Source organism: Daucus carota, chromosome 9 (assembly GCF_001625215.2).
Source record: "Daucus carota subsp. sativus chromosome 9, DH1 v3.0, whole genome shotgun sequence".
In the NCBI taxonomy this organism is placed as follows: domain Eukaryota; kingdom Viridiplantae; phylum Streptophyta; class Magnoliopsida; order Apiales; family Apiaceae; genus Daucus; species Daucus carota.
The window spans coordinates 29,857,242-29,871,020 of NC_030389.2; the positions used below are offsets into that span (position 1 = coordinate 29,857,242).

A 13,779-nucleotide genomic window follows, 5' to 3' on the forward strand; every position below is an offset into this window, starting at 1 on the left:
AGAATTCAAAAGTAAATACAAGCAGCCATTTGTTCCTCTAGTTTGAACTAATCTGTCCTTGGTTTCTTGGCTCTTGCATTCAGCAGCTTCTGCTCAGCTTTCCTTTTTGCAGCTTCCTCTATTCTCTTCTGAGTAAGCTTGTTCTCAATTTCTTCAATCCTAGCAGTGATGGTACTCAGTGCCACTTGCTCCAGTGTATTCTCAGGTGGAGGTTGCTCTAGATTTTTCTTCATCTTCTCTAAAGTTTGCAGGTGAACCATCTTCTTCAACTTCTTAAAAGTGACATTCATCTCCATTCCTTCAATTTTCATAATGATCCTTGATGGATGAGCACGAACTCTAGAAGTGTTGTGGACAGTTTCTACAGCTTTTCTTATCTCCAGAAGATCAATCAAATCTTTGAGCACACTCTTGTCTTCTTTTACCACTGACCACTTAACAGCTGCAACTGCACGAGTGATTCTTTTGGAATTGAGTTTTCCAATCTCTGTGAGTGGTATAGCAGTGACTTCAGAGTCTTTCTTCTTCTTGAATATTACAGATGTAGGATTGTAAGTAACAACAGGTGCATTTGGATTTTCAGGAATTTCAGGGTTGAGTGGAGGCAGTGGATATGGTGGTTGACGATTGATGGCTGATAAGTCTAAGTCTCTCAGAGCAGCAAAGTTCAGACGATAAGCATATAACAATTCAGCAGTTAGTCTTCCCTTGCTAGTCCTTGAGCACTTCTCCCTGACTTGAGCTTCCAGATATTTCAGTATACGAGGATTGTATGTTGATAATGCTTCATCAGTGAGTCCAATACTCTGAATCATACCATCCTTGAAATACTTGATAACTGAAGGCTTGTCATGAATTTCAACTCCAATATCAGATATCCAACCTTCCACCATATCTCTGAATATTTCATTATGCTTTCTGCCGGTTGAGATGATCTTGTTTCTTACCACAAACAGCTCAGTTAAGGAAAGATCTCTGAGAAACTGACTTGACACATGCTTGAGTCCATGGCCTTCTCTCTGTAGCTCAAATGATATGTTCACCATCCATCCTCTCCTGGGAAGAACAGCAACAGACACAGTAGAAATGATATCATTTAACACCTCGTGATAATCATGTAAATCCTTGTAGTTGTTCCTGAAGGAGTCAAAGATATCTTTTACTTCGTCATCATCATTGTCTTGAGTGACCTCTGGAAAATCAAACACAGATCTAGCAGCATCCCATTCATCTCCTTCCTTGTGTAGATTGGCAAGTCTCCTTTCCCTTCGAATCCGTCTTTGATTTTCTAACTTCTCCCTTGCTTTCCTTTGCTCAGCAAAATCCCTAGCAACATTAGCAATGTCTTGTGGATTTGCAATTTCAAACTCTTCAGCAGGAAAGATGTCATTGTGATATGCAAGTTCATCAGCAAAGACTTCAGTGTCTGGGATTTCTCCTTCTTCAAGATCTTCATTCTCAGCACCAACCATCCTAATCACCCTGTCATCCACAAACTCAGGGATGTATTCATCATGACTGTAACTGAATTGATGCCTAAGAGCAGAATCAATCAGTTCTTCAGACACTCCTGTTATCACCCTCTTTCCCTTTGCTTTTTCTGCTGCTCTCTCCCCCTCAGTTGAGTAATCCTCTCTGGAAGGTTGAGATGCCAGCAACTTAGCCTCCAGGGCAGCCAACCTTTGTTCCATTGATGATTTGATTTCTACCAACTCCTCCCGTAGAACAAGATTCTCAGCTTCTAAGTGTTGAACTTTGAATTTCAGAGCTTCAAATTCTGTCACAGATACAGTTGGAATAGCAGATTCAATTGTAGGTTGGGCTGTAGGGTTCTCACTTGTTCGTTCTGTAGGTGTTTCTCTCGTTTCACTCAAAGCTAGAACACTCAGTGGGTCAGAGGGTTTGTGTATAGCAAGTTCTGTTGGTGTTTCCCTCTCACTCAAGAAAGTTCCAGCATCTTTGGATGTACCTGCAGAAGAGATCTTCTTAGCCTCTTCTAGAGAGATCACAGAAGGTGCAATGAAGGTTCGTAAGCCTTCGTCCTCAGTTTCCTCGTCAGATGAATCTGAGTCATAAGAAACAAGTTGCCGACTACTCGAAAGTAGTGAGTCCTTAGTTGGATCCTGAGTTGGAATCTCAGGGTGGGTAGACACAGGGCTCGAAGGATGTGATCCTTGAATTGGCGAAGCACCCTGGTTTCCCACAACTGCCTTTGACGGCGAAAGACTTTGTGACAAGTCCTCTATAACTGGCACACTTCCTGATACGAAGGGCTCAGAAACAGATTGCCGTTCACCTTCGAGAGGTGAAGAGTCCTTTGAAGGATCTGGGAATGTTCCTCCCAGGGGGGTAGACAAGGATGTAGAAAGTGGCATTTCATCCAAGTTTCCCCCAGAAGCCTGTGAAGGCACTTGACCCTGAAAAGGATCAGAAACAACAGTGTCTATCCCTGACATGGACGACAAAGTGTTCGCAACCGTCAATTCTTCAACTGTGTGTGCAACCTCACTGTGCATTGGAATAGTATTTGGCTGAGGTGGTGAAGAAATAGACATATCTGCAGTTGTCTCAGGTTCTATTCTCCTTTCTTGACTAGGAGACAGAGCTGCAGTTTCAGAAACGATCTCCTTATGTGGTGCACTTAAGGCACTTTCTCCCTCTTTCTCAGAAATAATAAGTGGTTGGCTGAGGGGTAGAGTAGTTTCTGCTTCAGGTGTTTGGGAAGTGGTGCCTTGGTTATGAATTTGGGGGATTTCAAATTCACTGGCACGTGGAGGAAGTGGAGTGAGTGGATTAAGATCCAGTAAATTCTGGACCCAATCATCAGGTGCACTAAATGACAAATTGTCAGAGTCAGAAGGTATACCTGATGGATGCAGGGGATTGTATGTGTTGGTGAAGAGTTCATCAATGTCCACCATCACATCATCAGATGGTACAGCTACAGTGGATTGTACAGGACTATTTGCTTCATCCTCAGAATCAGTAGAGTTGTCCTGTAGTGAATCCTCTCCATCAGATTGATCATTAGTTTCAGAGGAGACATCTGCAGCATCTTCCACAATCACTTCTTCCTCTACAGGAATATTTTGAGCCTCAGGAACATTTTCTTGGATGAGTGGCTCAGGAATTGGTTCATCATGTTCTTCAGGGACTTCTTCAGCAACAACAGGGGCAGCAACAGGTTGAATTGGTGGTGGAGGCACATTTTGATTCAGAAAAGCTTGCATGGCCTCAGTGATCACCACTGGTTCATTGTTGGTGTATCCTTGATGATTCTCCAGCATTGATATCACCCTTGTAGTCATGAAGGAACAGATGACATTGTCTATATTTGGATAGACAGCACGTTCAGCAGGTGTCAACATCTGATTCAGCACAATCTGGAAGAAACGAGGATATAGAAGTACATGTCTGTTCTTCCTCAGAGAGTCCTGAAAAGCTCCCATAATCAGATGTCCCAGATTGATTCTTGAGTTTTGAGCAATGGCAATCCCAATCTCCTGATTGAAGTTGGTAATCCCATGGAATCCTCCAGTTTTAGGGGCAAACACATGGGAGATGGAATTAAAGAAGAAATTCCATTCCCTAGGCAGGTGCTTGACATACATCTTCGCTGTAAGATCACCATTTGGCTCCCTCTGACAGTGGATAGCATAGAAAAAATTGACTCGTTCAGCTCTGTCAGGAACAGCTTCAAAATTTTCTGTAGGTAGCTGGAGTGCAGTGTTCAGGGTATTCTCAGTGATGGAAAGTGTACGTCCCTGAATTGTGCAAGTAAGTCCAAGTACTTGTCCTGCATTTACAACAGAAAGAGAAGACAAAAACTCTCGTAGAAGAGATTTGTTAAGATTAACTGATTCTGTCATTGCAAATCTGGCAAAAGAAAATTCTGACATATATCGAACCCAGCGTCGATAATTCGCTTGCGTAATTAAATTATTATTTTCAACAATAGTGAAATTTGTTTTCGGAATATCAAAATTTGCAGCCATTTTTAATTAAAATTAAAAATGATTATAAATTTCGTTTCACGAATAAACACGAACAAATATTCACTTTATGTTACGAAAATAATTAATTAATAACGCTCCGTAAAACCCTAAATTCAAGAATTTCAGATTTTGATGAAATTACAGTATGTTATACTTCTTGAAATTCTAAGAATTATGGGTTCGGTTTCGCAAATTTTCGATGCTAAACTCACGTTCAAAACTAGCCTAGAAGTCGAATGGTCTCGAACAACCCTTACAAAAAAATGATCACGGATCGTTGTAAAACTGGTATGAAAAGGAAGCTCTTGACTCAAGGATTCTAAAACTAGTTTCGTAACAGAAAATGGACAAGATTTGGTCTGGGTTTTGTGAGTTTGAAAAGCTCGAACTCGTGAATTTGAATATGGCAGTGGAGGTGTGTGTGTATCTCCTGTGTGTATAAGCGGATGAATAATAAAAAAAAAACGAGTAAGGAGTGTATATATGTATACAGGCAAACGAGAGGCGCAAGTTTTGAATTTACAAAACTGCCCTCCATGCTGTATACAGGGATACAGTCCTGGCGCAAATATAGAAAGGACGAGATTACCCTCCATACATGAATGTATGAGGCGCAAACTCACACTTAGAATAATTTCTGAGAACTTTAAACACACATACATACCTACAGCGCATAGGCGCAACTTTTGACCGAGTCAAAAGTTGCGGCCCCCCCCCTCATTACAACTAGACTTAGAGAAATTTTAGAGAATTTCTCATACAGGCAAAGCTATATGAACAGTGGCGCAACTTTTGACTAAGTCAAAGGTTGCGCTACATGTTGCGTAAAATACTAATGTGCAAGTGTACACAATCGCAAACAAGTAATATAGTAATAAATATCAGATATCGTTCCTCAAGGACTATGTAAATGTATCAATCACGAATAATATCTAACAGTCTAGTTATCGAACACAATAAATTGTTGATGGTTTTTATATTAAAACTAAATTAACAAACTAAAATTATACTAAAGAGCTTAACGAGTTTCAAATATGAGAAGATAAGTCGGGATAATTACTTCCCCCTAACACAAGAATATCGGTAAAAGAGTAGCGAAATATTGCAGCAAATCACAATTTACTAGCTGGAATTCAATGGTCACAGGTTTCTCTCGAAATCACTATGGTATAATTCCTACAAATAAACTAACATATGTCTATGCCAATTTAATATTCGGAATCTAATTAAGCATCAATTCACAAAGCTATGCATGGTCACAATATATGTCTATACCGTAACTAATTATAATCAAAAGATATAATCATGCACCATTCAAGTCTTGTGTCAATTAATCATAACCCTCTCAGTATTATGATTAACTCGATAACCCACTAGAGTTGATCAGACAATAGCAAGTATTAACATGAAAAACACTTGAATGAGTAAATCACGAAATTGCATACAATATTCTTAACAAAACACCAAAATCCTCATGCTAGGGTTCCATAAAAATCCCAACTTTATACAATTAGTTCATACTGAAAATATCAAAATCAACCAAGAATAAGAAAAACATGTTCATGATAACAAGAGTAAAGGAGAGAATTCTAAACAAAGAGATGAAGGAACAAATCCACTGAATGTCTTCAATGGCCGAAATCTCTTCCGTCTCGCTTCTTGTTTCTCTCTAAGCTTGTGCCTCCCTTCTCTATCTCGTACGATGTCTCTCTCTCCCTAATTAGGTCCCAATATTAATCCCTAATATCTCTATTAAAAGTATTTTTAATGAATTAATGAAAATACAAGGAGATTTCTGAATCAGAATAGAATTCCAAAAGTGGAAATTCGTAGTTGACTTTTTGACTCTGATTCTGGGCTGATTAGACTGGGATAAAAATGCAAGTCCACCTCTGAATTAAAGGCCTTGTTCTAAGCTTCGCGTGGGCTCTTGAATCGCCTGATTTGGACTTCTAAAACTCCAGATATGGCCCAAACAGTGAATGCTGCGCAGCTAGCTTCAAAATCCGAATTTTATTCGAATTAATCACCAATCCTTGCCATTTAGACTCCAATCCATATTTGATTATAATTCCTTGCATCCTACAATAAAACATTAATATTTATTAAATAAAAATCCAATTAAGTACAAAATAACTAAAATACAAGGACAATATTAAGATAAAATGCACGCTTATCACATCCCCACACTTAGCATTTTGCACGTCCTCGGGCAAAGAAAAAACAAAAAAAACTATGTCTAAACTAACTAGTACCACTTCCGTAGGTGATCACGGTTGCATTTGGCATATGCAACAAGCCCTTTAAACCCCTAGACAGCTCTAGTGGACGAGTAAGGTCTCGTGAGGGTTTATAGTGAATATACCCACAAAATCCATTTTTTTTGTGTGCCAAGTGTCAAACATGCAACATACATGAATGCAAACTATATGAATATATCACAACTTCAATCATGCAAGTATCAACCTTGTTAACATATAATCCTCAGAAAATGCAACAGTCAAGGTATTCATCTATGTCACATATTAGTCATGCTACTCTTTCATTGCAAGTGCGGAGTGCATCGTGTGTGTTCAACATGCTCCTTAGTGAAACAAAATAGAGACCAACAAACTTCAACAGAGTCTTAACCATAAGTCGTTAATCAGAATAATGCTTAAACACTCTGTTACATTAGAGTCAAATCTCGCTTAGGGTCACCTAGGAACTTCCATGCCTCTCTTATATTTTTTTTTTCACTTCCTATTATTTGGTGTGTATGTGCTCGGTCTAAGGTCGGGACGCTTCTCAGGGTAAGTGAGTTACGACCACCATAAGACTTCACCAACCAAATTGTTCACATATGCGATTTAGGTGGCTTATTTGACCGTGCAATGGTTGAGATCCCTAAAGATTTATGCATTAATACCCATTTAACGAGTGTTGGGTCAGCAATCCCAAACCATAAAAGACTTTAGGTTACTAGGCACAAAGTCCCTTCAGACTTAATTACTCGAGTATTAATGAGCTCAACCTAGTCAATTATACCACCATTTTTTTTTTCGTGAACTTTATTGCTACTACATTCTTTTTTTTTTTTCAATTTTTCTTTCTATTTTTTTTTCTATTTTTTTTTTTTAGAAAGGCATGTATATCCCAAAGTTCCCCCTTACTTAAGAATTATAGACTCTAAGCTCAAAAGGGAATAGTCAAAATTCTACGCCCGGCTCATAGCTAAAACTCAAGAAATAAGCTGGTCTAAAATCTTGTCTCTAGAGCATTATATAGTGTAATTAAAATTTCCGCACAAACAACTTCTAAGCATGCACAACATCAAATATAATCAAGATTACTAACCTAAACATTATGCAAAATAAATCATCATAGGATGTCAACATGGTATAACTAACTAGCATGGAATTATGAAAATGCACCTAAAAAATAAAATAATAAAAATGCTCTACTAAAAAAAACATGCATCTATATGCTCTAATTAATGCTACTAATATGAGACAAGGCAATATATATAAAAAAAATTATATATTCTAATCTTTTTTTTTTTTTTTTTTAATGTTGAAAACCCTTCCCCACACTTAAGTGGTTCATTGTCCTCAATGAATATAAAAATAATAATATATACATATATATAATATTAATAATAAATAATAATATTATTAAAAAGTTGAGAAGAAAACTCCCCTGAGATGCTTGAGTTGTGGAAGAATCAGCCAGCTTTATTTTGAGTAAGTAATAGTGACTGAGCACCCTAGAACAAGTGCAAGCTCTGGATCACTGGTTCTAGGATCACATATAAAGGTTGGGTTGTACTGGTCAAAGGTTCGATTCCAACCGGCTGCATTTCTTTTTAGTGATGCACCATGTACAGATGTGTCTCTCTCACAAGTCCTGTGAACATTCACAAGTGGACTTGAGTTGTGATGTTGAAGCGGACTGGGCCTGCTGGTCTGGGCCTTGTGCGGGCCTTCTGGTCCGGGCCTTGTGCGGGCCTGTACAAGATAACGGGCTGGGCCTGTACTGGATGGGCCGAATGAGCTTAAATCAGGAACTCAAGCATGAGCGAATGGCAGTAGGTTCAAATAATAATATTCTAACAGTATGAATTGCACGGACAGCAGACAATGCTGCCTCCCGTTCAAGACCTACTGATCAGCTGCCCCATGGAAATACAAAATCAACAACTGTTTTTTCTTTCTGAGCTCGCATGCTTCTGAAACTTTCAAAATCTTGAATTTTAATTTAAATAAGACACAAAATGTCTTAAATAAATCATTATTTGCAGCTCCAAAAATACCTAAAACACTTCACAAAATTTCATCAAAGCATCATATGGGATTTAAAAAAAAATATTAAAATATATCTATCTAAAAAAAACACTAAAAATATTATATATATAAAAATTACTAACCATACAAAATCATGGGTTGCCTCCCAAGAAGCGCTTTTCTTTAACGTCTTTGGCTAGACGTACTTTTTTCTCAAGACCCCACCAGATCAATCGAGGTCTTGTCACGAGCAACTTCACCTCCCCAATAATGCTTCAATCGTTGTCCATTCACTTTAAATTCACCCCCTTGATTATCGCGCAATTCCACAGCTCCATAAGGATACACCTTGATGATAGTGAAGGGTCCAGACCACCTAGATTTCAACTTACCGGGAAATAATTTTAGCCTTGAGTTGAATAATAAGACTCGTTGCCCCACCTCAAACTCTCGAGATTGAATGTTTTTATCATGCCATTTCTTTGTCTTTTCCTTGTAGAGCTTAGCATTCTCATAAGAAAAAAATCTGAGTTCCTCTAACTCATCAAGCTGTAACATTCTCTTTTCACCGGCCAGTTGCATGTCAAAATTTAAATTTTTCAGAGCCCAATAAGCTTTATGTTCAAGCTCAACTGGTAAATGACACGCCTTCCCAAAAACTAAGCGGTACGGGGACATACCCAACGGAGTTTTATAAGCAGTGCGATACGCCCAAAGAGCTTCATCCAATCTTGTAGACCAGTCCTTTCGGTTCGGATTCACAACCTTTTGAAGAATACCCTTGATTTCTCTATTGGACAACTCAGCTTGCCCATTGGTTTGGGGATGATAGGCTGTAGCCACTTTGTGTCTCACATTATACTTAGCCAATGTATTGGACAACAATTTATTCACAAAGTGCGTACCTTCATCACTGATGATTGCTCGTGGTGTTCCAAAGCGAGTGAAGATGTGTTTGTCCAAGAACTTGACGACAACCTTGGCATCATTAGTGGGATAGGCAGCAGCTTCCACCCACTTAGAGACATAATCAACAGCCACTAAGATGTATTCATTTTTATAAGAAGGAGGAAATGGACCCATGAAATCAATTCCCCACACATCAAACAACTCTACCTCAAGAATATTTGTCAAAGGCATCTCATTCCTTCTTGATATATTTCCAACCCTTTGACAACGATCAAATCTAACAACATAGGCATGCGCATCCTTAAATAAAGAAGGCCAAAAGAAACCAGATTGCAATACCTTTGCAGCTGTGCGTTGTCCACCAAAATGTCCACCAGAAGGAGATGAATGACAGTGAAAAAGAATATCTTCTACCTCATAGTCGGGAACACATCTTCTTATCATCTGATCAGCACCTTGTTTGAACAAATAAGGCTCATCCCAAAAATAAGATTTCATGTTATGTAAGAATTTCTTCCTTTGTTGGCTAGACAGATTTGGTGGCATCAATCCAGTAGCTAAATAATTAGCAAAATCAGCATACCATGGTGTAAAATCAGAGAGTTTTACCTTAAACATTTGTTCATCCGGAAATGTCTCTTTGATAGGAATCATTGAGGAAGATTCATCAATATACTCCATTCTCGATAAATGGTCAGCCACTTGATTTTCCACACCTTTTCTATCTTGTATCTCGATATCAAACTCTTGAAGTAGAAGCACCCAACGAATTAACCGAGGCTTTGCATCCTTCTTTGCAATTAAATACTTGATTGCTGAATGGTCAGTGAAGACAATCACTTTCGTGCCAACCAGATAAGAGCGAAACTTGTCAAAGGCAAATACCACAGCAAGAAGTTCCTTTTCAGTCACCGTGTAATTCAACTGAGCTCCTGTCAAAGTACGACTTGCATAGTATATAGGATGAAATACCTTGTTCTTTCTTTGACCCATTACTGCTCCCACGGCATAATCACTAGCATCACACATTAATTCAAATGGCAAGCTCCAATCTGGTGCAATGATAATAGGTGCAGAAATCAACCTTCGCTTTAGCTCCTCGAAAGCCCTTGAACATGCTTCGTCAAAAAGAAAAGGAGTATCATTCTCCAATAACTTGCAAAGAGGTTTAGAAACTTTGGAGAAGTCTTTAATGAATCGTCTGTAGAAACCTGCATGCCCAAGAAAACTTCGAATGCTCTTCACGGAGGAAGGAAGAGGTAACTTCTCGATGACTTCAATCTTCGCCTTATCAACTTCAATTCCCTTCCTTGAGACTTTATGCCCCAACACAATTCCTTCCTTCACCATGAAGTGACATTTTTCCCAATTGAGTACAAGATTGGTGTCTTCACATCGCCCCAAAACCTTACCCAAATTATTAAGACAATCATCAAAAGAATCCCCAAATACTGAGAAATCATCCATGAATACCTCTAGAAAGTCACCAACCATGTCTGAAAAGATAGCCATCATACATCTTTGAAAAGTTGGAGGGGCATTACATAGCCCGAATGACACCCTTCTGAAGGCAAAAGTACCATAAGGACAAGTGAAAGTAGTCTTGTGTTGATCTTCGGGAGCAACTGTTATCTGATTATACCCAGAGTACCCATCAAGAAAACAATAATAATCTCGTCCAGCCAGTCTATCCAACATCTGATCAACAAAGGGCAATGGAAAGTGATCTTTTCTAGTGGCTTTGTTCAGCTTCCGATAATCAATGCAAATTCTCCAACCGGTGACTGTTCTCGTAGGGATCAACTCGTTATTTTCATTTTTTATCACCGTGATTCCACCCTTTTTAGGAACACACTGAACTGGGCTCACCCATGCACTATCCGAGATCGGATAAATAATTCCAGCATCTAACCACTTAATTACCTCTTTCTTCACCACTTCCTTCATAATAGGATTCAGTCTGCGCTGGCCTTCAATTGAACCTTTGGCACCATCTTCCAACAAGATTTTATGCATGCAAATAGAAGGGCTAATACCTTTGATATCTGCAATACTCCACCCAATAGCTTTCTTGTGATTCTTCAGAAGCTCTACCAATTTCTCTTCTTGGGCAATAGATAATTCAGCAGAGATAATAACAGGCAAAGTGGAAGAAGGTCCCAAATAAGCATATTTTAAATGAGAAGGAAGAGCCTTTAGTTCTAACTTTGGTGTTTCATCAATTGATGGCTTAGGAGTCTTGAACTCCCTTGACGACAAATCCAATGACTCAAAGCGTCCCCTAGTTCTTGTAACCTGTGAATTAGCTTCCAACCAAGCTAAGAGTTCAACATTATCATCTTCCTCTTGAGAACCATTCAATATTAATTTCTCCAAAGGATCATGAGAAAAATTAGAGTCTAATTTATCAGAAATTAGCTCATCAAATAAAGTGATAGCCGAGCAATCTTCTACATCATCAGAATATTTCATTGCTTTAAAGACATTGAAAGTCACCTTTTCATCTTGAACCCTCATAGTTAGCTCTCCGTTTTGCACATCGATTAGAGTTCTTCCTGTAGCAAGAAATGGTCTTCCCAAGATAATGGGAACCTCTCGATCAGCCTCATAGTCCAACACGATGAAATCAGCAGGAAATATGAACTTGTCTACCTTAACCAGAACATCTTCAATCTTTCCCTCTGGATGAGCAAGAGATCTGTCAGCTAGTTGAAGAGTGACAGTAGTAGGCCGAACTTCTCCAATCCCCAATTTTCTGAACACCGACATAGGCATCAAGTTTATGCTAGCCCCCAAATCACATAATGCCATCCCACAATAAGAGTCACCAATAGTGCAAGGAATAGTGAAACTCCCTGGATCCTTCATCTTTGTAGGCAATTTATGCTGCAAGAATGAGCTACACTCCTTAGTTAGAGCTACAGTTTCAAACTCCCCCAACCTTCTCTTCTTTGTAAGAATGTCCTTCATGAATTTCACGTAATTAGGCATCTGCTCAAGAGCCTCTACAAGTGGAATATTGATGTGAAGCTGCTTCAAAACATCAAGAAATTTCTTGAACTGAACATCCTGTTTTTGCTTTTGAAACCGTTGAGGAAATGGAGGTTGTGGTTGCATGTGTGTTTTTTCAAGAGAAGCCCTTGGTGGAGATATCTTGTCATTATCGCTTTCTTTATCATCAGAAATTTCCTCATTGCCACTAGGTTCAACAGAATCATCATGTTTGGCATCAGTAGCATTGTTCCCCAAAACTTTTCCGCTTTTCAGTGTCATGGCTTTACAATACTCATTTCCAACACCCTTAGGCTTTTCGGTGTCGCTAGGGAGAGTGCCATGTGGTCTATTCCTTAGCTCATTCGCTAGTTGCCCAACCTGATTCTCCAAGTTTCGTAAGGATGCCGCTTGACTTTGGACCAAAGCTTCAGTCTGAGATCTACTAGCTTCATTCTTGATGATGTACTCCTTCAACATATTTTCAAGTGAATTAGACTGAGGTGCTTGTTGAGAGAATCCGGGTGGATAATTGGACTTTACATTGCCATTTGAAGTTCCAGAATTCGCCCCTTGATTGCTCCAAGAAAAATTAGGATGTTGCCTCCACGACTGATTGTAAGTATTCGAGTAAGGGCCACCCTTATTTTGATTTCCCATGTAAAAGACAGATTCTGGATTTGAAGGACAACTATCATAAGTATGAGCCTCACCGCAAAATACACAAGAAACATTCTTGGTTTGATTAATCTGTGAACTGAGGGATTGCTCCTTAGATTGATTACTGCCCATGCTCAGATTCTTGAGCATATGCTCCATAGATGCTAGTTGAGCCTTCATCGAAGTTATAGAGTCCACATCATAGATTCCAGCTACCTTTTTACCTGTTTGAGCTCTAGAAGATGGTCACTGATAGTTGTTGGTAGCAATTGTCTCAAGAATTTCATAAGCCTGATTATAGGACTTAGAGAGAAGAGCCCCATTTGCTGATGCATCCACCACCATCTTTGTTTGAGCATTGAGACCATTATAAAAAGTCTCCATCTGAATGCAATGAAGAATACCATGATGAGGACATTTTCTGAGTAATTCTTTAAATCTCTCCCATGTATCATACAAAGATTCATCATCCTGCTGTTGAAAAGAATTGATCTCATTCCGGAGCTTTGCATTCATATTGGGAGGAAAATACTTGCTCAAGAACTTTTCTGTCAAATCATTCCATGTTGTGACTGATCCTGCCGGTAAAGAATTTAGCCAGGTTCTAGCTCTGTCTCGCACAGAATAAGGAAATAATTTCAAGCGCAAAGCATCTTCAGGTACTCCTTGAAATTTGAAAGAATCACTGATCTCCATGAATAGACGAAGATGAAGGTGAGGATCCTCGGTAGGCATCCCACTGAATTGACCAATAGTCTGAAGCATTTGGAACATGACCGGCTTCAACTCAAACTGTGTTGCTTGAATATTGGGTCTTATGATCCCCGAATTTAATTCTTCGAAACGGGGTGCCGCATATTGCCGAATAGCACGATCTTTATCATCCACAATAAATGCACCCGCTGGAATGTCTCCATTATTAACATTGTCATCCATAGCTGCTTGTGTTTGCTTGATCTTGC

The 13,779-nt window shown here is 39.1% G+C and overlaps 1 non-coding gene across 1 annotated transcript; it reads left to right on the forward strand.

Annotated features, from left to right (window-relative positions):
• Window positions 1-13,217: 13,217 nt before the first annotated feature.
• On the forward strand, window positions 13,218-13,324 carry LOC135149860 (small nucleolar RNA R71). Its single transcript, XR_010288065.1, has one exon. It is a non-coding gene; the product is annotated as a small nucleolar RNA R71 (small nucleolar RNA).
• The last annotated feature ends 455 nt before the right edge of the window (window positions 13,325-13,779 follow it).